This window comes from Lytechinus variegatus, chromosome 17 (assembly GCF_018143015.1).
Source record: "Lytechinus variegatus isolate NC3 chromosome 17, Lvar_3.0, whole genome shotgun sequence".
Taxonomy (NCBI): Eukaryota; Metazoa; Echinodermata; class Echinoidea; order Temnopleuroida; family Toxopneustidae; genus Lytechinus; species Lytechinus variegatus.
The window spans coordinates 17,190,387-17,213,838 of NC_054756.1; the positions used below are offsets into that span (position 1 = coordinate 17,190,387).

The following is a 23,452-nucleotide window of genomic DNA, read 5'->3' on the forward strand; positions in this document are numbered from 1 at the left end:
TTTTTGCCCCTAGAATACGTTGGCACCCCCCACATTTAGTTTTCTTTATTTCCTTTAATTGAAGCTATGATCAGAAATTAACATTAATTTGAAAAGTGTTATCATACACTTTGAAAGCATACAAATATTTCATATTCATTTCAGATTCTTTGACACTCGTAGCCCAATATTCTGAAAATAAAAAATTTTCAAGTGAATTCCTATGATACATATATGTTTGAGTTTGACAAAGCTGCTGCTGCAATAGTTTGAAAGAATCAATATTTCATTTCGCCTTTTCATTAAAATACCTATCAATTTACAAATGCCAGTTAGAATTGGTGAACATAGCTCAATTGTGGATGAAATGTTCCCCACCAAATAAACATGTACATTTCCATTCCCCGCTCTAGAACCGAAGAAACAAACGAGCAACAACCAAACGCTTTACATCATCGTGGGATCTGTTGCTGGAGTTATTTCCCTTGCTATCCTGGTTCTAGTATGTTACTGTTGCTGTCGTAAGGTGAGTGGGATGCAGTTGAACTGCTTTGAATGTAATACTAAATTGGCCTCTATTCCGTATTCTGGTCTTAAAGTTTGGTTAAAGTATGGATAGCCAATGGTGACAGAAAAATCTAGCACCTCATGTTTGATTTATTGGCTCCTTTAGAATGATCATTATTCAAAACTATCTGGGAATAATGTTTAAAATATTATACAATTCAAGCCTGAAGAAAGAACGCAGTAAACATAAGAAATATAGATTATAAACAAGTCTCTGAAATATTTGGCTTCCCGTAATTCCGGCACAGAGTTAGACCATGGACTAAGTTAAAACTGGACTTTGGAATACAGGCCAAAGAAAATCCATGAATAAAATGAAACCAATAATTATATCAGCTTTATCTTAAACATAATAACATTTATGAAGGCAAATATTTGTGAAAGCTTGGATCACCTTCTGTCATTCTGTTAGATAGCACTTATAAATTTTGAGTTTTTAGATGTGAGTGAGTAAAAACAGTTAAAATATCAGGGTGTTTCAGCTTAGATAGAATCATGGTGATATATAGAGTACATATTTGTTGCAATAGCAGGCAACCAGAGAAATCAAATTTGCCGTATGGAATCATTGGCATACATGCATCAAAGCATTAAATAAACTGAATCCTGTTATTCAAGCTCATATTTCCTGATTGATGTTCCACATGACAAATGAAAAAAAAAAAAATCTCTTTGAAAGCCAGACACTTACTGCCTACATTTTGGTGCACTTTCTTTTCAAATATTCAAATGTGAAGTACCCAATTGCATATCATAAAATACATCATATAAAAAAGGAGGATCTTAGCTTTACAAATGTTTGTCATTAAGATATTATTGTGATTGATGAAGTTACGATAAAATATCTAAATTATTGGTTTCATTTTTCCCATGGTATGTACAGTTTGTAGTATTACAAGCATGTCTTGTATGTGTAGGGCTAGTCCTCTTATAAGAAATGCAGAGGGAGATGAAATAGCAAATGTTGGATGAATCATTGGAGATATCATACAAACTTAATGTTTTGATACCAAATTGAATACATTTACCTTGTCATATATTGAAATATTAACTGAAATATAATATCAGGGTGGAAGTAAAATTGCATCTGAACAAAGTATTCATTTGGGCCATTTAATAAACAACCCCCCCCCCCTAAAAAATCAAGTTGGGGAGAAACAACACTAAAACACAACAAAATCAACATACGCAATTATGTTAGAGTGATTTTCTACAATACTAAATTCGCAATAATTTATTCCCATTCGTTGACTTTTTTAGTATTGTGTTTTCAGTCACTAGAAGCAATTAAAGCAAAGTACATAGATTTCAAGCAAAGTTCTTAGATTTAAGCATAAAATTGCCATCCAATTTGATAGATTCTTCCAGTTTAAAGGTCAAGTCCACCCCAGAAAAATGTTGATTTGAATAAATAGAGAAAAAAAATCAAACAAACATAACGCTGCAAATTTCATCCAAATCGGATGTAAAATAAGAAAGTTATGACATTTTTAAGTTTCGCTTATTTTTCACAAACCAGTTAAATGCACAACTCAGCGATATGCAAATGAGAGAGTCGATGTCCATCACTCACAATTTCTTTTGTTTTTTATTGTTTGAATAATACAAGATTTCAATTTTTACAGATTTGAAAATAAGGATCAACTTAACATAAACATAAACTGTTAAAATATTGGTAATTCCACATGTTCAGTGAGAAATAAAAATGTGTTGCACTTGACAAGGGGGAGAAAATTAGAATATTTCATATTTCATATAATGAAATACCAAAGAAATAATGAGTGAGTGACGTCATCAGTCTCCTCATTTGCATAACGAACTGGATGTGCATATAACTGTTTTACGAAATTAAGCAAAACTTTAAAATGTCATAACTTTCTTATTTTACATCCGATTTCGATGAAATTTTCAGTGTTATGCTTGTTGGATTTTTGTCTTTTTATTCAAATCAACTTTTTGTTTGAGTGGACTTGTGCTATAATGTTATATTCTTGTATTGAACGTGTGCATGACTTGTCTGTTCCTCCAAAACACCAATGCACCTCATTATAACTGGAGAGATATTGCATGCATTTCTCTGCCTAATAATATAGTAATGGACTTAAAACAATGGATGAATGTATGCTGCATGGTTAGCTAAATCATGCATTGTTTATTTTCCATCATTTTGATTAGGATTATCATTCGCTTTTTCAAATTTCATTATTTTGCATGAAATGACAATTCAAAGTTCGAATCAAGGCCAAAATCTTCATGGTCAACAAGCAAAAGGGGATCCACCCTTCATAATTAACTTATTTGGATAAAGGGGAAAAAAAGTCATAATGGTTAAAATCTGATAGAAATTTGACCAGTTGACTCGCGTGGTATGAAGCTTTCGATAATAATAACTTTGCATTGTAGTTACTTATTATTAAATTCTGGATTTTGATTGGCTGTTAAGGTGTAGCCTGTCGCTAAGCAGCCAATCAAAAGCCAGTAGTCGATGAAGAGTTACTGTACCATAAAAGCGATGTTGCCATAATGTTAGCTTAAAATAATGCATCCAATGAATAAAAAAGTAATGGCTCTCTAAAAAGAAATAAGCCAGAATTAAAGTAAAATTCTGATCGATCACCTGTTGAGAATATCATGTATATTGTGACAAATAGTGGGGTTAATAATTATCAGGTTTGACCTGATAATTATGATCAGGAGTGGTGTTTCCGACTACCCATTTTCCTTTACATAATGAAATATAATACAGATAGCATTTTAATATATGTTTCTCATGAAAGAAAATTTATGAAAACAAAATATGAGCATATTTTTGTACGCATATATAAAATATTTTCTCAATCTTGGAAAGGGCTGAAAGTTTCAGGATGCAATCTTAGTAACATTTTACTATCCAATCATTAAGAATATGTATTGCTCAAAGGGCTATTTAAAATCAAAATAATAATAAATGAATCACAGAGAGATGGCACTAGATGCCAAATTCAAATGCTAATGGCTGCAGAAGTGCCATTATCCTAACGGCCCAAAACACATACGTCAACTGCTACACTTTTGTAATATCTGGATTTCTTGATGGATGATTTCTATCACCAAAACTTTAAGTTTACACATGCTTTGAAACCAAAACTCAAAAGAAATTTAAAGACATTGATGACAGGATCGGCCCATTTAAAATCATGATAATGATTAACAGTTATCACCAATCAGAGACACATTGCAACCAACTTTTGTCATCCCAAAAAATCTAACAAACAAAATGATGCCATTGAAACTTACACATTGAAAAAGTCATTGAAAAAGATTGCCAGAGTATTTCTTTTTGCAACGGGCCCTGGTTGGGGGAAATCACAGTCAAATTATGTCAAAGTCAAGGTCACTTTAGTCAAAGAACTTAAAATAAAAAAATATATTTTATGATACAAGTATTTTTGTTATTTATTCATCATGCTTCATATCCATGCTTGGGTTGTTATAAAATGGTTTACAAGACTACAAGTAAAGGTCTTCCTGCATTTTAACAGATTTCATTGAAGATGCAAAATACAATTAGATAATTGGTGACACCAACCATAAGCAACATTTAATATTGACAAGTGATAGTCTGAAGAATAAAAAGTAGTAGTTTTGACTTTTGAGTGAGTTGAATAAAGTCAAAATAATTTTATATAATATTGTTTTCAGATATCACAGCAATTGGTATTACAAACATATCATGTCACCCAGTTAAAACTTCATTTAAAACTAAACATTGTCATTCCCTTTTCCATAAAGATGGAATTGAAAATAAATTATAAAAGATAAAGTAACTACTACTACTACTACTGCTACAACAACTCATACTACTACTGGGGGGGGGGGGACTTATATTTTCGAGTGGATACCATTCGCGACAATGGGGTCTAGAAAAGCACCCTAAATAAGTATTTTCCATATTCTGAAAATGCACCCCTTAACAAGTATTGGTGGGTGAACCCTACCCTTAACAAGTATTGGAAACAAAACGATACCCTTAGCAGGTTTTCCCTCAATTGAACCCCTTAACAAGTACAGCGATATTTTAATTGATGGCATGGATGTCGTTTTTACCTTCACTTACATCATTGGGTATAGTACGACCCCACCTCCCATACTTCACGCAAATCGGACTCTAAACATGTAGTGTTGACTGCTGGGGCAAAAAGTACATCCTTTATAGAACATTTTAATATTTTTTTACACCCTCGCAAATTCGACCCTATAACACATAGCTTTCTTAGCAAAATAAATACCCTTTTAAAATTATTTTATTACTACTACTACTACTACTACCACAACTACTACTACTACTACTAGTACTACTACAACTATTTCTACTACTGCTACTGCTACTGCTACTACTACTACTACTACTACTACTTCTACTACTGCTACTACTACTATACTGCTTCTTCTTCCACTGCTACTATTACTGTGTTAACCTTGTAACAAAATTACAAAGTTACTGCTACTATAGTATTATAATGTCTATCCATAAAAAATGTTTTGTTGATCTGGCTATTGCAATAAAGTATATAATTAAATGTTAATAAGGAATACACTACAAAGGCAAAATAGGGAGGAGAAGAAACAAGGAATGAACAAATGGCCATAAAATATAAATCAGGGAGACATGTACAAATTCTGTAGCTATTCCAAAATCAAATAGAAAAGAAGAAGTTTAATAGTCATTGTATTTATCTTTTGTGTTAATAATGTATTTAGTGCTTGACTAAAGATATATAGAATAGAGGTGAGAACATTCATAGGTTGCAGAGGTCTATCTCTGTATGCATTTTTTTCATCAAATGAACAAATTTATGCTTTACTGTTCCATAAATTTCTATATTTTTCATTAACCCAGCAAATTTCTAATCTAAACCAATGTTATTGATAAAATCAATGAATGGATTGCCAATATCAGTGAAAGCAAGAGGTCATAAGAACTTTTGATTGTACTTGCAGAAGATTTGTACCCACATTGCAGTGTCTCCTTCCAGCTTCTCACCGACATTGATCAATGTAAAGTTTGAAGATGAAGCGTTATTACTCAATTTGTTTGTATTCCATGCCTCTTCCTTAACAAGTATGTTGATAGTGAACTTTGTCCTCCCAAATTCATTCTCACTCCAGCATGTGTAAATGCCAGTTATGTTCTTTGTCATTTATTTAATAAGGAGAGCACCATGGGGAAGAATAGAAACCCCATGATGGGTAGTGTTACCAATAGAGATTGGTTGCCGTCTGTTGAATGTAACTGACCAATTAATGAAGTTTGGCTTGATGATTGGGCAAGGTAGTTCAACCATTGTATCGCGAACGAATGCAAGCAGAGTTTGATCTGGTCCAGAGCACAGTTCAAGTCGACATCTTGAATTGTCAGAAAGTGCATATTCTGTCAAGGTAGAGTTCGCATGTAGCAAAGGTTCTTCACATACTATCCTATTGTATTGATTAAGTTTACGAGCTGCTCTGATGAGGTCACAATCACATGACCAAGGAACATCTTGAAGATTCACCATTATCATCTTCAAAGAGAATGTCAAGAACCCGAGGTCAAGTTGGGAAAGTCTGTTGCCTGCAAGATTTATCTCCAATAGGTATGTTTGATACTGTAAGGCGCCCCATTCAAAGAACACAATATGATTGTCAGCAAGGTCGAGGTTCCAAAATCTATGATGCTTGTGAAATGCATCTCGAGAAATGTTCATGATTTTGTTCCCAGAAAGATAGAGTGTGTATGCCTTGCTATTTTGTGGCAGACAATCCTTTGGAATTGAAATAAAGCTATTGTTGGACAAATCAATAGCCTGTACCTGCTTCATTGACATCACTACACAAATGAGATCCAAGGTCATTTGAGGAGAGATTGATGCCGAGAAGATTAGGGAATTCTGAGAGGGACAAGTTTTCCTGGTTGCTGGTTAAGAATGATCGAAAGGCAAATTCTCTGGGACATCTAAAAACATTACTGATTGAAGATCTTGCAATACCTCCATGGTTAGGTTTGAGAACGGAAAGCGACCGAGGAATACCCCGTAGAGGCCATTGATCTGTGAAAATGGTCGATTTGAAATGTATGTGAGAGGATTGTTCCCCAGTCGAAGATACCTGAGCGTTTGGATATATGAGAATACACCTGAGGGAAGGGACGTCAGATGATTTCTTTCCAGATTTATTCTTTGGACTTTCTGTAGACCAAAGAAGGCTAAAGAAGATATATGAGCTATGTGGTTATTATCCAAATGAAGGAACAAAAGCGAGGATGCTGAGGTGAATGTGAAGTTGGGTATAGAGGCAATCTGATTTATGCTTAGGAACAGCCCTTGCAATTCTGATGAAATCATTACCTGTTTGAAGTTTTTGAGGTTATTACTGCATGCTAAAATATTCCTTCCAGATATGGAACTGGAATTCGAAAATCCAATGGCATTGCTGTTGATGTTTAAATGTACATGTTTTGCTGCTGAAATAACCTGTGTTATGTTGTTGCCCTCTATATTCAGATTAACAAATGTGTCTTGATTTAATAAGTTATTCAAGTTAAAATCAGTCAACTGGTTGTGACTAATATCAAGATTTCGAAGAGTGTGCATGATTGGGGTAATGATATTAATCTCTGTAATGAAATTAAATGATAAATCCAAATGTTGTAGGCTGACTGTACTCAAAAAGTCTTTGGGGTTTATTGTGATTAGTCTGTTATGACTGATATCGAGGTGGACGTAGAGCCAAGAAAAGCTAGACTGAAGATTTCATTTTGGCTGAAGTTTAAAATAGAAAGTTGGGGTGTGGAGTTGAACGTTGACTTGTGTATGGTGTGAAGTATATTGCTGGACAAATCTAATTCTTTGAGATGTGGGAATGGTGTAAAGGTAGATAGTTCTGCCAGTCTGTTATTGCTCAGTCTCAGAGTGAGTAGTTGGGATGAGCTTATCAAATATGTATCATCCCACGTAGTTATAAAGTTCTTACTGAGCTCAATCCATTTAAGACTTGGCAAATTTCTCAAATTGGCAAGGTTTCTTATTTGGTTATTTTTCAAGAGTATATAGTAATATTTTGATGACCGTGAACACCGAATTGTACATTTGTTATCACATTGTCTTCAGCATAAAGTGACTCCAGCAGAGGAAATTGAAGTAGCGGAAGTGTTTCCAGTTTATTGTGCATAACACTAAGATATTCCACCTTTGAGTTATTCCTTCCATTTAATATGTTCATTTTTAGCATATTGTCAGAAAGAACAAGTGTTAATGATGTGAGGAGGGAAGAATCATATCTGAACTTGATTATGTCATTGCCTGTTAAATCTATGGTTATTGTGTTTGGAATATTAGTGAATGCCGGTGCACCTATAAACCTTAGATGGTTGTTGTTTATAAGAATATGTGCTTTATATATTTCATATTCTTGAAGGGCGAGGCATCCACAATGTAATTTCTTTCGAGGTGGATTGTTTCAAGAGAAGGTAGATGGCTGAACACGGTGTCACTGATGCTTCGTATGAAATTGAATTCCAGTGCAAGTGTCTTGAGGCTCTCCATTGGTTGTAGATTGTCCATGTAGTCAACATTATTATGTGATATGTCAAGATTTGATATAGCACGTGGATATGCAAGCATCTTCGTTGACATATCAGTAATAGCATTTCCTTTCAAATTCAAAGCTGATACTCTAAAGTGAATTTTGGGTAGTTTCTCGAGTTTGTTAAATGCTAATTGAAGCAATGAAAGGTCCGTTTGTGAGGTATTACGAAGTATCGGATGAGGCAACTTGGTGATATGATTGCGGTTGACTGATATCTCACTAATAAGAGGTAAGGAACCAAGGTACAGAACATTCTGAAGGAAATTTGAATCAAGCACAATAAACGCCAGTTTTGGTGTGTCATCAAAAGTATTCTTGTCAATGTAGCTTAGTTGATTGTGGGACAGAAGAAGCAAAACCATTTCTCGTTGGCAGGGAAAAGACTCTTTCTGTAGTGAAGTGATAAAGTTTCTTCTCAGATCAAGTTTGCCAACATCACATCTGAGGGCTTCTGGGACATCATCAAGGTTACGCTCAGTGCATTCCATATTTACTGCATAGCCCCTCCGCTCACAGTCACAGACGTTGATACATCGAAAACAGCAAGTAGTTCTCCAACACAAGAATAGAAGATATAGTGAGAAATATATGTTCATTTTAAGTATATTGATCCCGATGCCAAAAACAAAAAAAAACAATTTTTTTGAAAAATGATTTTACAAATCTGTTAATGAGAAATCACTCTGGAGCTGAGAGGAACTATTCTATTTGTTTCTTCTTCCCTTAAAAATATTCTTGTGAAGTTAAGAGTAGAATTTCTCCTATTTTATACTTTCCTATTTTCAGAATTGCTTGCTGGAGTGGTCTTTGTTCTTACATGTATTTCCTAGTTTGAGAAATTAGTTTTTCTAGACAGATACATAAAGGTTATTTTCCCATAAAGACAAATAATCTCTGATTGATAAACTTCCTTTTTAATAAATTTGCATAAATACATCTCCATCCTATTGTATGCATTTACCAAGCTAAGGGAGTTTTTTATGCCCTTTTTATTATTTCATGAAGGTAGTTTCTTTTCAAGAAATGCCTTAAGCTATAAGGGGTAATTAATGAAATTATTTTTCTTGATTCAATCTCAGAATTAACAGAATAACAGTTGTGAAATAGGTGCGTCAGTGGCGAATTATCCATGGACCTATTACCTCCTGGTCTAATTATGGACTTACTATGGTTTTAATATTTGTTGTAGGTCTTTGTTTTATTGACCAAGTAGATATTAGATGAAATTGATAATTGGACCAAAATAGAAATTAATAAATTATAATAATGATATTCTGCATTTATATAGTGCTTAATACATTTGAACTAACCGGTACACAGATAATATTATTACCCCGGTCATCAGATCTTTACATGCCTGCAAGCAATGCATCTTCTCCACTCCCTGGGCAGCATTCCAACAAGAGTTCCAAGACTCAAATTTTGCTAGGCATACTACATAGGCTTTCGCATATTACAGGTGCCCATTAGTACCCGGGTGGAGAATGGCAAATTGTGGATTGACGTCTTGCCAAAGGATGCTAGGCAGTGGTGGGATTCGAAAACATGACCCTCTGTATACAAGGCGAGAGTCAGAACTGTTACACCACGGCACTTCCACAACATTTATAGTACACTTAGTCGGTAAAGAAATGATGGTGTCAAGCTTATAATTATACCATCTGCTATAAACAATGTGGATATGCACCTAAATTTGGACATTGTGGCATGCAGTTGAGACTCAAACGAGTTTTGTTCATAACAAAATTACTAAAACACTGCTAGACGAAATAGTACTACTACTACCACTTCTACTACTACTACTACGACTACTACTACTACTACTACTACTTACTACTTCTACTTCTACTACCATTACTACTACTACTACTACTACTACTACTACTACTACTACTACTTCTACTTCTACTTCTACTTCTACTTCCACTACTACTACTACTACTACTACTACTGCTACTACTACTACTTCAACTTCAACTACTCCAACTGTTGCTAATACTAGGCCTTCTACTAAGTCATAAGGTGATGTTGTTTTCAGTCCTCTTATTAGTGTGAAGCAGAATGTCCACATTATTAAATGATAACCATCTTGAGAATAAAAATGTGACTCAAAAAATTGATTAAAAAAATTAGTTTAAAGAACAAGTCCACCCCAACAAAAAATTAATTTGAATAAAAAGAGAAAAATTCATCAAGCAAAACACTGAAAATTTCATCGAAATCGGATGTGAAATAAAAAAGTTATGGCATTTTAAAGTTTTGCTTATTTTAAACAAAATAGTTACATGAACGAGCCAGTTACATCCAAATGAGAGAGTTGATGACATCACTCACTGTTTCTTTTGTATTTTATTATATGAAATATGAAATATTTTTATTTTCTCATCATTATCATGTGAAATGAAGTTTCATTCCTCCCTGAACACATGGAATTCTATGATTTTAACATTTTGTGCTTCTGGCAAGGAGGTCCTAATCATCAAATTTGTAAAAAATGGAAATTTTGTAACAATTCAAACAATAAAAAACAAAAGAAATAGTAAGTGACATCATCGACTCTCTCATTTGGATGTAACTGGCTCGTTCATATAACTATTTTGTTGAAAATCAGCAAAATTTTGAAATGTCATAACTTTCTTATTTTACATCCGATTTTGATGAAATTTTCAGCATTGTGCTTAACTGATTTTTCTCTATTGATTCAAATCAACATTTTTCTGAGGTGGACTTGACCTTTAATCAATCAAGGTTTTCACACCCGAGATACAGAAAATTAGTAAAGTTACCTAGATAGCTTTCATGCCCCAGAGTGGCAGAAATTAAAGAGAAATGCCAGTAGTTGCTGTAAACACTGATTTCATGAGAAAGTCTGTATCGCGGATCTAGATCTGATACAGTTACATAAACTGAACTTTGTAAAAAATGTTCACACTGAACACCACCAACACAGATAAGCACACGTGGGACAGTGTATTATTATTGCTGGAATAAAGACCCCGACGGAAGTGACCGAATCCGCGCTTATTTTGCTTATTTCTCAGCAATTACACTATTTCTTCCAGAATCCTTTGGCACATATTCTTTTATTCATATAAACAGACACTTGGGTGGTCATTATATTAGATTCTGTAAAAAAGTCATTTTGAGGTTATTACCAGAACTGGAATTTATCTTTAATGAATATATTATCAGATTGATAATAATCAGGTTTCAAATGTACGGCTCAAGATGAAGTCAAGTATTTTTGCATGTAGGATGTGTTATGCTCCCGGGGTGCCACTTCCATTCACGATTGGATACCATGCGCGACCATGGGGTCTCGAATTGCACCCTAAACACGTAATTTCCATATTCTGAAAATGCACACCTTAACAAGTATTGGCGTGTGAAACCCTACCCTTAACAAGTATTGGAAACAAAACACTCTTGGCAAATATTCCCTGAAATGAAACCCCTAAACAAGTACAGGAATGTTTTATTGTTACGGGTCCTTCGGTCGTCGGCTTTACCTTGTTTGGTTTAGTACGACCCCACCTTCTACACCTCGCGCAAATCGGACTCTAAACACGTAGTGTTGGGGCAAAAAGGACATCCTTTATAAAACATTTCAATTTTGTTTTATCATCCCCGCAAATTCGACCCTAAACACGTAATTTTTCTAGCGAAATAGATAGGCCTACCCTTTTTCATTATTTTTGTGTTTTTGACACCCTTATCACGTTACGTAAGTAACATGCCCTATCGTGAAAAAGACATCCTTTTTACGTGTTTCTTTTGTCACGCATGGTATCCACCCGTCAATGTTAGTGGCTCCCCCCCCCCTGGGTTATGATTTATACTAGAATGCACGGGCATGGCCTGCTTCCACTGCTTGATATGTAATCAGAGTGCATACAATAAATCAATATTACGGAAACAACCAAAAGACCTATTCTTTTCTCCCTTTTTATTCTCCTTCCATTTCTCCCCTTTATTTTCTGTCTACTATTCCCTCTTCCTTTTCCTAAAAAAAATAAATTCATATTGCAGTCGAAAAATAGCTTTTGATTTGACAAAGTGCACGACGGGCGATTATCTTCCTCTCTACTTGGTGATCAGTGTCTTCAAATTGGCAATGCTGCAATGTTCCCTCCTTTTGGAGTCTTCTCATTCCATTTTTACACATGGTTTCGACTCCCAATCACATTATGCAGTTAATACAGTTGGCCTTCGCATCACATGACCAATCATGTGAACACGGTGATATTGCATGCTAGACATTGATTTGCTTTGTTTATTGTGATGACTTCTGCTTTCATAAAATGATTAAAATTTCTCAAAATATATGACATTGTAAACACAAAAAGTAAACATTTCAAAGAAATATATTTTGAACAGAAAACTACATGTACAGCAACCTTAATAATGTAAGAATGGTGAATCATGATTCATTGAATAAACGTAATCGTACAATGGCAAAATAAGGACTGTCATTGTAAGTGGACATGTGTTTGAAATTGTATCAATGCAACTCTAATGTAATAGCGGGAATACCATTCTTACATTGAAATTGTGTGCAACATTCCTAATTTGCTTCATTAGCTTTGGTTTGGTATTCCCACATAAGGATAGCTTCAATTTGTCATGAGGAAAACATTCCCTTTTTTTCATTGTGATCTTTTTTTTTAAAGTTACCTTCTGATCAGTGCATGAATTTCAGACATGTCAGCCATATATGTATTACAGGTTTATGAAAAAAACTTACTTGCAAATTGCATCCAATTCGTTTGTGTCCTTATAAAAGTTGTTATGGTTATTTTGATGATGTGTAGTATATGTCCGTACATTGTGTTGTTTTTTTACACTGCTGTTACTGTTGCACACTAAGAAGTTTATTTTTGTTTTAGATTGTTAATTTCCTAATGCTCTATTTCCCCCCAAATCTTGATTTGTTTCATGTTATCCTTCCTGCATGTATGACATTTCATTTCAGCAGTATTTATTATATATTTTATTTTGTATTTCATATTCTTTTAAAAGTATTACTGCATGTACTATCGCCTTGCATTTTCACTGAACACTATGTTCTCATTTATTCATGGTAATGTGTTATACATGTATCTTTCATGTCAGCTTTCTTCCATTTCTTTTGTTTAAAAAGACATTTTATTTAAGTTGCATTCCTTATTATTTTCTTTCTTTTGCATTTCCTTTTGTTTCTTTTTACAGAGAAAAACTCCAAATGGATATGCCAAGGCCAATCCTAATACACCAGTATAGTCTACTCAGTTACTTTTTACAGTGTAGAATTGTGTGAGAACTTTTAAAATGATATTGTAAGAGTGTTTTTTTTTATTCGAAACAACAAGCAGGGTTTGTTCTTGTGTCGGCCATTAGGCAACTTTTATATGAGTCAACTATCTTGATGTAATCGGGTAGTACATATTGGACATTGATGTATGGAAGCTGGTACCACGGAAGATGTTTTCGGAAGCCAATATAAGGGGTTTTCAGACTCCCAATTCTTAACGGCTTATTTCGAAAGGGTGGGTGCTGTCGCGTTAGGGTGCGTCAACGCGAACGCGAAGATTCGTCCAAAGCCCCCCCGGTTTAGCCGAAAGGGTGCGTCGGGAGCGCCACGTCGCGTCGCGTTCACTGGAACGCGCCCTTTCGTCCAAAGCCCCCCCGGTTTGGACGAAAGGGTGTGTTTAATGATAATGAATAAATAAATAAATAAAAATACAAATATTTCTAAGAAAGCTGAATATAAGGTATTTTGCCAATTTGCACGTAAAATAGTGGATTTTCAATCATTTAAAGCATTGACAATTTGAGGAAAAGAAAGAAAAGTTCAACTAATAATGATAATGATAATAGTAATAATAATAATTTTCACCCCAAAGAGTGAATTTATGGAAATGAATTTGGAGTGAAAAATTGGCGCCAAGTGGCTTATTGCAAGGGTGGGTATCTGATTTTATTATCATTATTATTATTAGTTGAACTTTTCTTTCTTTTCCTCAAATTGTCAATGCTTTAAATGATTGAAAATCCACTATTTTACGTGCAAATTGGCAAAATACCTTATATTCAACTTTCTTATAAATATTTGTATTTTTATTTATTTATATATTCATTATTATTAAACACACCCTTTCGTCCAAACCGGGGGGGGGGGGCTTTGGACGAAAGGGCACGTTCCAGTGAACGCGACGTGGCGCTCCCGACGCACCCTTTCGGCTAAACCGGGGGGCTTTGGACGAATCTTCGCGTTCGCGTTGACGCACCCTAACGCGACAGCACCCACCCTTTCGACATAAGCCATTCTTAACCCAGTATCAATCCTACATCTATCATCTCCCCTCCTGGGTTCTATGACATTGGGTGATTTCAAGTTCGGTGTTGGCCTTGGTGTCGGTGTTAGTGTTGAAATTTTGATTGCTTCCCCTAGCTCCAAAACTTATTCAGAGTTTGTAAAACTGATTCAGATCACATTATTGACATCTCAACAACAAGTGAGTGACTTTTTGGGACCATCCTCATTTTATATTTGGTGTTATAATCGTGTAAAAATTGACCCAACACCAACACCATACGGTCAACACTGAACTTGAAATCACCCATTTTGCTCTGGTGACAATTGCTCCGCTCTAACTTCCACACACTATTCGAACGACCAACTTCACCCCTGGGTTTAACACTATACCCTACCATAAACCTAACTCCAAACCTAACGTAAAACCCTAAATTGCAACCCTAACCCTGCATCTTTGGCGAAATTAAGCCCGCATCAATTGCCGCAGGAGCAATTGTCAGTTTTGTCACCCTCCCCCTTCCTGTACTGGGTGAACTTATGTACAGAGAGCTTCCATGTATCAGTGTCCTATTTGGACCAGTAAAAGGGGTGTTTAGTTATTCCTTGGTAGAAAATGGAATGGCAAAAGATGGAGGAAGTGGGGGAGGGGTTCATGAAGTATTAAATCTTTGTCTAATCACCTTTTTGTCTATGACAAGCTGTCTCATAAACATTTCATTCATTTTGCACAATTTAACACTTAGTCCAATTAGACCAAATTGTATACGGACTAAATGGTTATTGGATCAAGTGGTAATGAGACGAAATGATGAGTGGAAAATTGTCAATTAGACAATGTGGATAGTGGCCAAACTTATGGTAGACCAAATGATAGTAAAATGAGTTGGCGATTGGACGAATTGGCATTAGACGAATAGGAAATAAACCTAATTTCTAATGAATCACCATTGATTGTTTTGGAGTTGGTTTAGTTTGTGTTTTTCAGGATTATCTTTTGGAATCGTTGGTATGATTGTCCTGAAATAATGTGGTTTGGAATGTCTACATATTTTAAAGTCTATAGATTGCTGTATCATGTCAATCATGCATTCCATTCAAAGGTAATTCACAGGTTAGTATTAACCTTAATCTCACTTAAACATTTTAAAAGTCCATCAATTTTCATATTCTGATTATTTACTTGCTATTAGGACAAGATCCTTTATACTACAGGTATTTATGTATGGTGGCAGGAAGGGTATTAATGCAAAAGCACAACAATTGGAAGAACATGAAAAATTGCACAAAACCACTTCATTGATAAAGATTTACATGTACATTTTATTCATTAAAGGCGACCGCACACCTTACGATTGGTCTGCGACCCGATTTCAGAATTAATGTAGTAGAATTTGATGCTAACATTGAGACTTGGAATATCTTACTGTGTAATGTTCTAAATCTTCGTACGAATGCATATATGTTCAAATCCGTGACTATCCTATCATCCTTAGAATACAAGCAAATTTGATATCTAGTCGCAATGACGTCATATCAGTCGTAAGATTGGCTACGATTTGAAACTAATTCGGCCTTTACTCCGAAATAAAGGCTTGCAATCTTTCAAAATGAAAATGGTTATATCAGCATTCTTTCAATTAATTAATACCTCAAATAAAATGATATGTTCCATTCACATTTTCAGAAAAGGAGCAAAATGTTCAAAATTTTGTTCCAAAATCGGATCGCGAACAGTCATAAGGTGTGCGGTGGCCTTAAGTTTGATTAAAATGCTTCAGTAGGCATCTCATTCCAACTCTCTTTTGTAGAGCTATTATGTGTGCAAACTTCTGGACAACCTTATATTTTTTATGAGAATGCAGTGTTTTGTACTCTCTGTGATCATTATTTTTAATATTTTGAAGAAAATGTTCTTTTGTGGAGGACCAAGTGTGCCCCTACCTCATGCGATATTGGCCACTTGTGTGATGTGTGAAGAGGCTGGCTTACTAAAGCTATACAAGATTTTGTTGTTTTTTTAAACCAAAACTTATGGTAATTAGCATCATCAATCGAAAGAGGGGCTTTCTATTGATTTGATGTTATGAATATGTATTTGAAGAATGATCTTTTCAAGTGGATTATTTTTTCTTATGACATTTATGTCAAAAGATCAAGAATTTGAGACATGATGATGATGATGATGACAATAGTTTTCATTTACCCCTAGAATCAAATCATTTAGATAAAGTAATTGAGAAAGAATGTTTGAAATGTTTTGCTTACAATGATGCACTTTACATGGAAAGATAAAGATATACTTACAAATTTAAGAGTTACAATTTAGCACAGGGAAAGAAAAAAAATGGGAAAATATCAACAAGTTTGTAACTAAAAGGAAGGGTTTGTATGTAGATTGATGACCATGTACAAGCATTACATTTTTACCAGTTCTATATCTGTAAAGTGGAGTATGGAATTCCATTGATTTGAATATTTCAATGGAAATGGACTGTTACAACTTCTTGTGTGCGTAGGGTATTATCATGTACATTGCAATGCTGCTCGAAATAGAAAGATGCAATCAATTAAATCATGCTTAACAACATTTACTATTCTTGCTTCTCTGCAAATGTTAACAATTGCTCTAGGCTGTATCTTGCATCATTGTTTAATCTTTTAACTACTGTAACGCAAAGATTCTAGTATACCAGTAATTGTCATGTACTCTAAATGTCTCAAATTTAGAGAAACACAAAAAGAAAAGAAAACCTCTATGATAGTTGGAAAGAGATAGGTTGGTGATCAAATCATTTGATTATTTTGTTGAGGTATTATCTTAGGTGGATTATATTCACTGATGTACAAGCAGTTGGGCTATTCCCATTGGTTCTTCTAATAATAGTTAACACTACACTCGGTCTAATATACTCACTTTATTATAATTCTCATTTTGTTTACTAATGATCTTGTACTTTGTCAGATGAAATGAGTTTAGATGAACTGAAAATTAAACCAATGGCAAATGGGCTCAATGGAGAAGTAGACCAAATGGTTAGTAGACAAACTGGTTGTAGGTGAACTGTGATTAAATCCTTTGTGATGAGACAAAATAGAAAGTAGATCCAGACAAAGTGGAATAGACCAAGTGGCACTTTACCTCTCTTGTAATACCTGGAGCAAATTTACCTATGGCATATCCATTAAGCCCATTCTGTACTTTCAGATTATTATCAGATGTCTTGTGTTTTACAGCGAAAAAACCATGATGAGGTAAGAATGATAGGACCTGCAGTAGAATTGCCACTGGATGTCCTGGACGGTTGCTGAATGGAGTCACCATTTTATTGTTTTTATTCATTCCATGTTTGGTTTCAACTGATCTTGTTTCTTAGATGTATGTTTCATTCATGATTGACTCTTATTGTGTTACATATAGCCAGCTTCTTTAGTCACCTTCTGTTTGATTGTGGTGCTAAAAATAAACACCAAGTAATGTTTTCAAGGACCATGCCCTCTGGTGTTGAATATAAAACACGGTGTTTTACCCCAAATAGTGTGCATCATATGCAGATTGCACACTGTGGATACCTGAATGGTGTATTAACAGTGTGTAGACATATACACTATGGATACCTCTACAGTGTTGGTGTTCACTGTGTATTTGCCTATTCCAATGTGATTAACTCTCTTAAAATGCTGAAATTTGACAGTGTGTGGATAGTGTCCACTGCGGATACCTCCATGGTTTGATTAGGTCTTGGTGTGAACACACATACTATGTGAAGATGTGCTCACATTTAACAGACTGAGTGTGAAGAAACCTTTACACAGCATGGACACCTCAATGGTGCGAGTAATTCTCAGTGTGTTGTGTGAACTTGCGATTTGCTCTGTAAAAATGCTCCAATACGGCTCACACCGTTAAAGTGCTCAAATTTGATAGTGTTAATATAATTTTACACTGAATGCTGCTTCTCCAGTGTGAGTGTTGAGTGTGTCCTGATAATGGCCTATGTGAAAAAAGTGATTTACACTCTTCAAATGCTCAAATTTAACAATGTAAAAAAAAAATCAGCCTGTGGACACCTCAACAATGTGAGATTCCACACTGTGTCCACGAAGTAGACAATGTGATTCACATCTGTTAAATGCTCGGATTTGACAGAGTGACAATGATATCACATTGGAAACCTGAATGGTTCAGTTATTAATGTGTAGAGATCAACGTGACTCGCACTGTTAAATGCTCACTCGAAGTCAACAGAGTGAAGATATTTTCATGACACTGTGGAAACCTCAACAATTAGTTCACAGTGCATGATGTTGCCATATTCCATTATGATTCAAATGCTTTAATGCATAAGTGTGAAGATACTTTCACACTTTGTTTCACATAGAGGGATGCTCTGTGCTCTTTCTAGCAGCGATTAGCTCTGATGTGTTTCGACTTGTCCCCAATATGACAAATCCCAACAGTTTGGTCAATTTTACTGAATTCTTCCTAAAAAGGAAAGGAAAATTTTAGGCAAATTATGAGAAATTATTTAAAAGATTAATTTAATATTGCAATCTCCATCTATATAGTATTAGTATGTAAGTATTAGTCGCAAATTCTTCCAGTATGGTGCATTTTTTAAAGCCAGCTTTCATGTACAGATCAACATCGGGGAATGTCTCAATGTATATGCATACAAAATAAATCAATGTCATCAATTGTGTGAAAATTTATGAAAATAATGTTTATACCATAATACTATCATGTATATAATTAATTGATCTTATGTATAATAATTATACAGAAAAGAAACTTCAAGATTTTGTGCAAGAAAAAATGTTAAAGGTATCTGTTGGCAATACTGTCCACTATAATCTTCTTCTAAGTTCATAATCATGTGTTAGTTTAGGGCCAAATGTTTTCTGAAAATGCAGTTTTATATGTTTGGTAACTGCTTTTGAAAGGCAAAGTTGACTGAGTTTAAAAATGTGTATACACGCGAGAAAGTATATATGCCATGCCAGGAATGGACTATTCTTTGTAAGAACGTTACTATTGTATATATTGCTCCAATGTGACCATGGACATGTATTATTGTATATAATTATAAATCTTTTTGGAACGGCTTCATCTCAACAACAAGTTGATTTTAATGAAAAGAGTGAAATGATAATAATAAAAAGCAATAACACTGACAATTGTGTTTTAAGTGAATGTAAAATAAGAAATTTATGGCATCTATATTATTCTGTATTTACCTTTCACCACAGTGTCGTCAACAGGATACAGTATACATCATAGTTTACAATAGATATTCTAAAAATATTAAGTAAGAAATTAGCCATGTGCTTCTTCATTGCATAAAACATGATACAAGGATGAATTCTCACGCAACATTGTATAAACGTTACACATTACCAGTATTAGGTATTGCTTTGCCCAACAAACATGCGTGTGTTTCCTTCTAATTGCTTTTTCTTCTTTTTGTAGTATGAGAATGATATTGTCCCTTTCATTACTTTGCCCATAGATTTAAGAAAATGTAAAGCTTCACGATTCCTTAAACCTTTTATATCCATCAATCTTTCGTTAGAATTGTTAGTGGTATCATTTTTATGTTTTGTTCTTATTATCAAAATCAAATTGTTGTTGGAATGGACTTGTCCGTTCTGCCTATTGTATGGACAATACCAGATTGGAAAGTGTCACTGTATGATTTCTTTGTACATTGAATCCGTTGTATCCTTTTACAACTGCTTTTCTTTATTGTGTTCTCCATGGTTATGTATTATATCGAATATTCGTTTCTCACTCCTGGTATGAACCTCAATAATGTTCTTCTTAAAAAATGATTTGAAAGTACAAATTATTATAATTCGCTAGGATATAGTGCTAAATTCAGCATTCTTATAGGAGCTCATGTGGTGACTAAACTTTGGGTGTTGATTTAAGCACTGGAAGTGTTTATGACAGCACCTTAATGTAGGTGCTCAATGCAGCATTCCACGTCCTACTTCAGCATCCCAAGTGATGAAAATCAACACCTGAAGTGTAAAGTCAATAGAAGAGCTCTAAAGGGTGCTGAATTTATGAACTTGTTTAAAAGTAAAGAGTGTAGAATGCATAGATCAGTCAATTTGATGCAGTTCTGATTTGATGAACATCCAATCATGTAGATTTTTTTAATGTTGGAGAATTTTTTTTAAGGTTTTCAACCATCCAGATCTTTTTTTTCTGTGATTTTCCGTTTTGATTTAAAGGTTATACTTCTACTGCACACTCATAAACACATGGTATTTTCTGTCTTTTCTTTTTGTTAGGAGAAATGTCCACATTTTCTCCATGTTAAATGTTTGTGATGTATGTAAATATGTTTATTACACGATTATGTTTTTTTACACCAGAACGATATATATCTGTTTTTATATTTTAAATGAGGTATTGTATATCGTTATATTAGATTGCTATAGGGAGCTGTATACCACTGGTAACTCGCATCTTTTGGGAATAACAAACCATCGATTGAATTTATGAACCATTTAACATTCTGGTTTTGAAGCATATGTCTTTTGTTGATTTTTTTTCTATTAACCTTGCCAAATATATACGTTCTTCTTTTTCGTTTAAAAGTATTGAACAAATTAGAGCACCCTCCCCCCCCCCCAAAAAAAAATAAGAGACTTAATTGTCTACCAAAAGGTTTATAGTACCTATTATATTTTCCGGACTTATTATTACTACGACATCGTCCTAAAAAAGATGTGTAATGTGATTACTAAAAAAAAGGCTGGTTACTCTCAAGAAATGCGCATTTAATTTATTACAATAGTGTATTTTGACTTTTGTATGTACAAATGTATCCTTTTTATGATTGGTGCTGTAAATCAATGAAGATAATTGTGCTTGAATAAACGATGTGTTATTGTTCATGAAAAAAAGAATGTCTATTCAATCGTTTTTGTCTCTGACTCCATGTTAAATGGATTGGGAATTGACGTAATTGTAATTGGAGAGCGAGAGGGGATGGATGAGAGAGGGGTGCTTAGAGGGAAGAGGAGGAGGGGGGGGGGAGGGGGGAGAAAGAGAATGAAAGAAAGGGAGGAGGAAGGAGGGGGAGATGGGAGAATCGATAAGAGGTTTAGCACCTTAACGAACAAAAATATGTGGAGCAAATAAAACGAATGCTAAGTCTACATCTTGGAACTGTGAAATAGAAATCACCGAAGATTCGAGTATATAGGAAGAGAAAAAAAAAGAAAGAAGGAAGAAGGATATTTTTGCCTATATAGTTTATGAGACTGGAATGAGTAGACAAAAAGGGGCTTAATTGTTTGAAGATTATTATTCAATTATTACCACTTTACTTAATATTTTATTATTCAAATGGGACAAATAATAAATATCTACACCAAATTTCTATTCAAATTACTTTAGCATGTGACTGTAACGTATATACCTTACTCTGAGGGCAATGTATGCAATAATCAATGCATGAATTTATTATTATTACCTGGTATTTTTATCGCCGGAATAAGTTTCATCTTTGAATGTTACCCAATGTATGATCACATTGATCAGTTGATGTACAAATGTAATTATTCACAGAGTTAACATTATAATGGACCCCCTCCTTTTTTTTAAAGACCGTACATCCACTGAGCTGCAGTCGTCGATTTGCCATCGGTATGCTGTAACCAGTAAAATAAATATAATAAAAATGGTGCCAATTACCTACACTAGTGATTCAGCAAGGTGCTCATTTCGGACCACTCTTATTCATTGCGTTTGTTCTTGATGCCGTCATTCAAGCCGATGGCATTTTGTCGTCTACTGCATGCAGTTTCTTGTTGATCTGCGCAAGACATAATAATAATAATCCGCTTTTATATAGCGCTTAATCCATCGGAACGACGTTTCTAAGCGCTTTACAGATATATTATTACCCCGGTCATCGGATTCAATCAGTCATTCCCGCACACAATGTGTGCACATCCTCCACTCCCTGGGGAGTATTCCAGTCAGTCGCCTGTGAGGCGCACACAATACTGGACAAGCTACAATGACTTTCACATCCTACCGGGTACCCATTTGGCACCTGGGTCGAGAGTGGCAAAGTGTGGATTAACGCCTTGCCAAAGGACGCCAGACCGCGGTGGGATTCGAACACACGACCCTCTGTTTACAAGGCGAGAGTCAGAGCCACTACACCACGGCTCCTCCACACATACCCATCAGGCTTTATCGAAGGTCGGCTGTTTGAAAACTGATCCTTTTTCAGTTTACATCAATAGTGCATTAATACATAATGAAAAAAAAAATAACACCGGGATTAAAAAAAGGTGAAGTTAATAACCATTGAATAGGCACACACTTTGCTACTTAGAATTGAATGGTGAGAGAGCATATGTGTGTTTTTACCTTGGACTCTACTGGTAAGGTTGATGGTTTTACCAAGGGATCTGTCAATGTCTACTAATATTGTGCGTCTGACATTTAAAAGGCAAATACATGTATTTTGTAATGTAACTGGAAATATATTTGAGTTATATATTAAAACAGCCCCCTTTCCAGGCTTGCTATAGCTGTATCTACCTATTAACCTACTACAAAACTCTGAACTTAAACATTGATATTGCCAGTTAATGGAAAGCACAATTCACCATCAGTTCCATACACCTTTAAAGCTGCTTATAAACATTTTCAAAATGTTAACTGATCTGTAGGAGCTGCGGAACGTTTTGGTCTTTTTTTTTTGGGGGGGATGTCTCAGTTTGGCTGAACATGCAAGAAAAAAAAACACACACCAGTGGCGTACCCAGGATTTTCCACAGGGGGGGGGGGGGCAAATTCGTCCGCTCAAAATTTGACAAGCAAAAAAAAAGATCTTCAACCACAAATATAGGATTTTGTTCCAGAAAAAAAACTGACAAGCAAAAAAACAAGGTATTCAAGCTCGTCAGGGGGGGGGGGCAGGGATACATCCTTTGCATGGGTTGTGACTCGTCGGGGGGGGGGGGCTGACTGCCCCC

At 34.9% G+C, this 23,452-nt stretch overlaps 1 long non-coding RNA gene across 2 annotated transcripts in view; it reads left to right on the plus strand.

Moving 5' to 3' along the window:
• LOC121430946 overlaps positions 1-13,654 on the plus strand; it is a 29,471-nt gene extending 15,817 nt beyond the window's left edge. Inside the window, exons 3-4 of one of the 2 annotated variants that reach the window (XR_005972082.1) lie at positions 393-505; positions 13,360-13,654. This is a non-coding gene — a long non-coding RNA (uncharacterized LOC121430946). Of the gene's footprint in view, positions 1-392; positions 506-12,180; positions 13,235-13,359 lie in introns of those variants that run through there. The other variant, XR_005972081.1, reaches the window with a different exon arrangement.
• Positions 13,655-23,452: the final 9,798 nt, after the last annotated feature.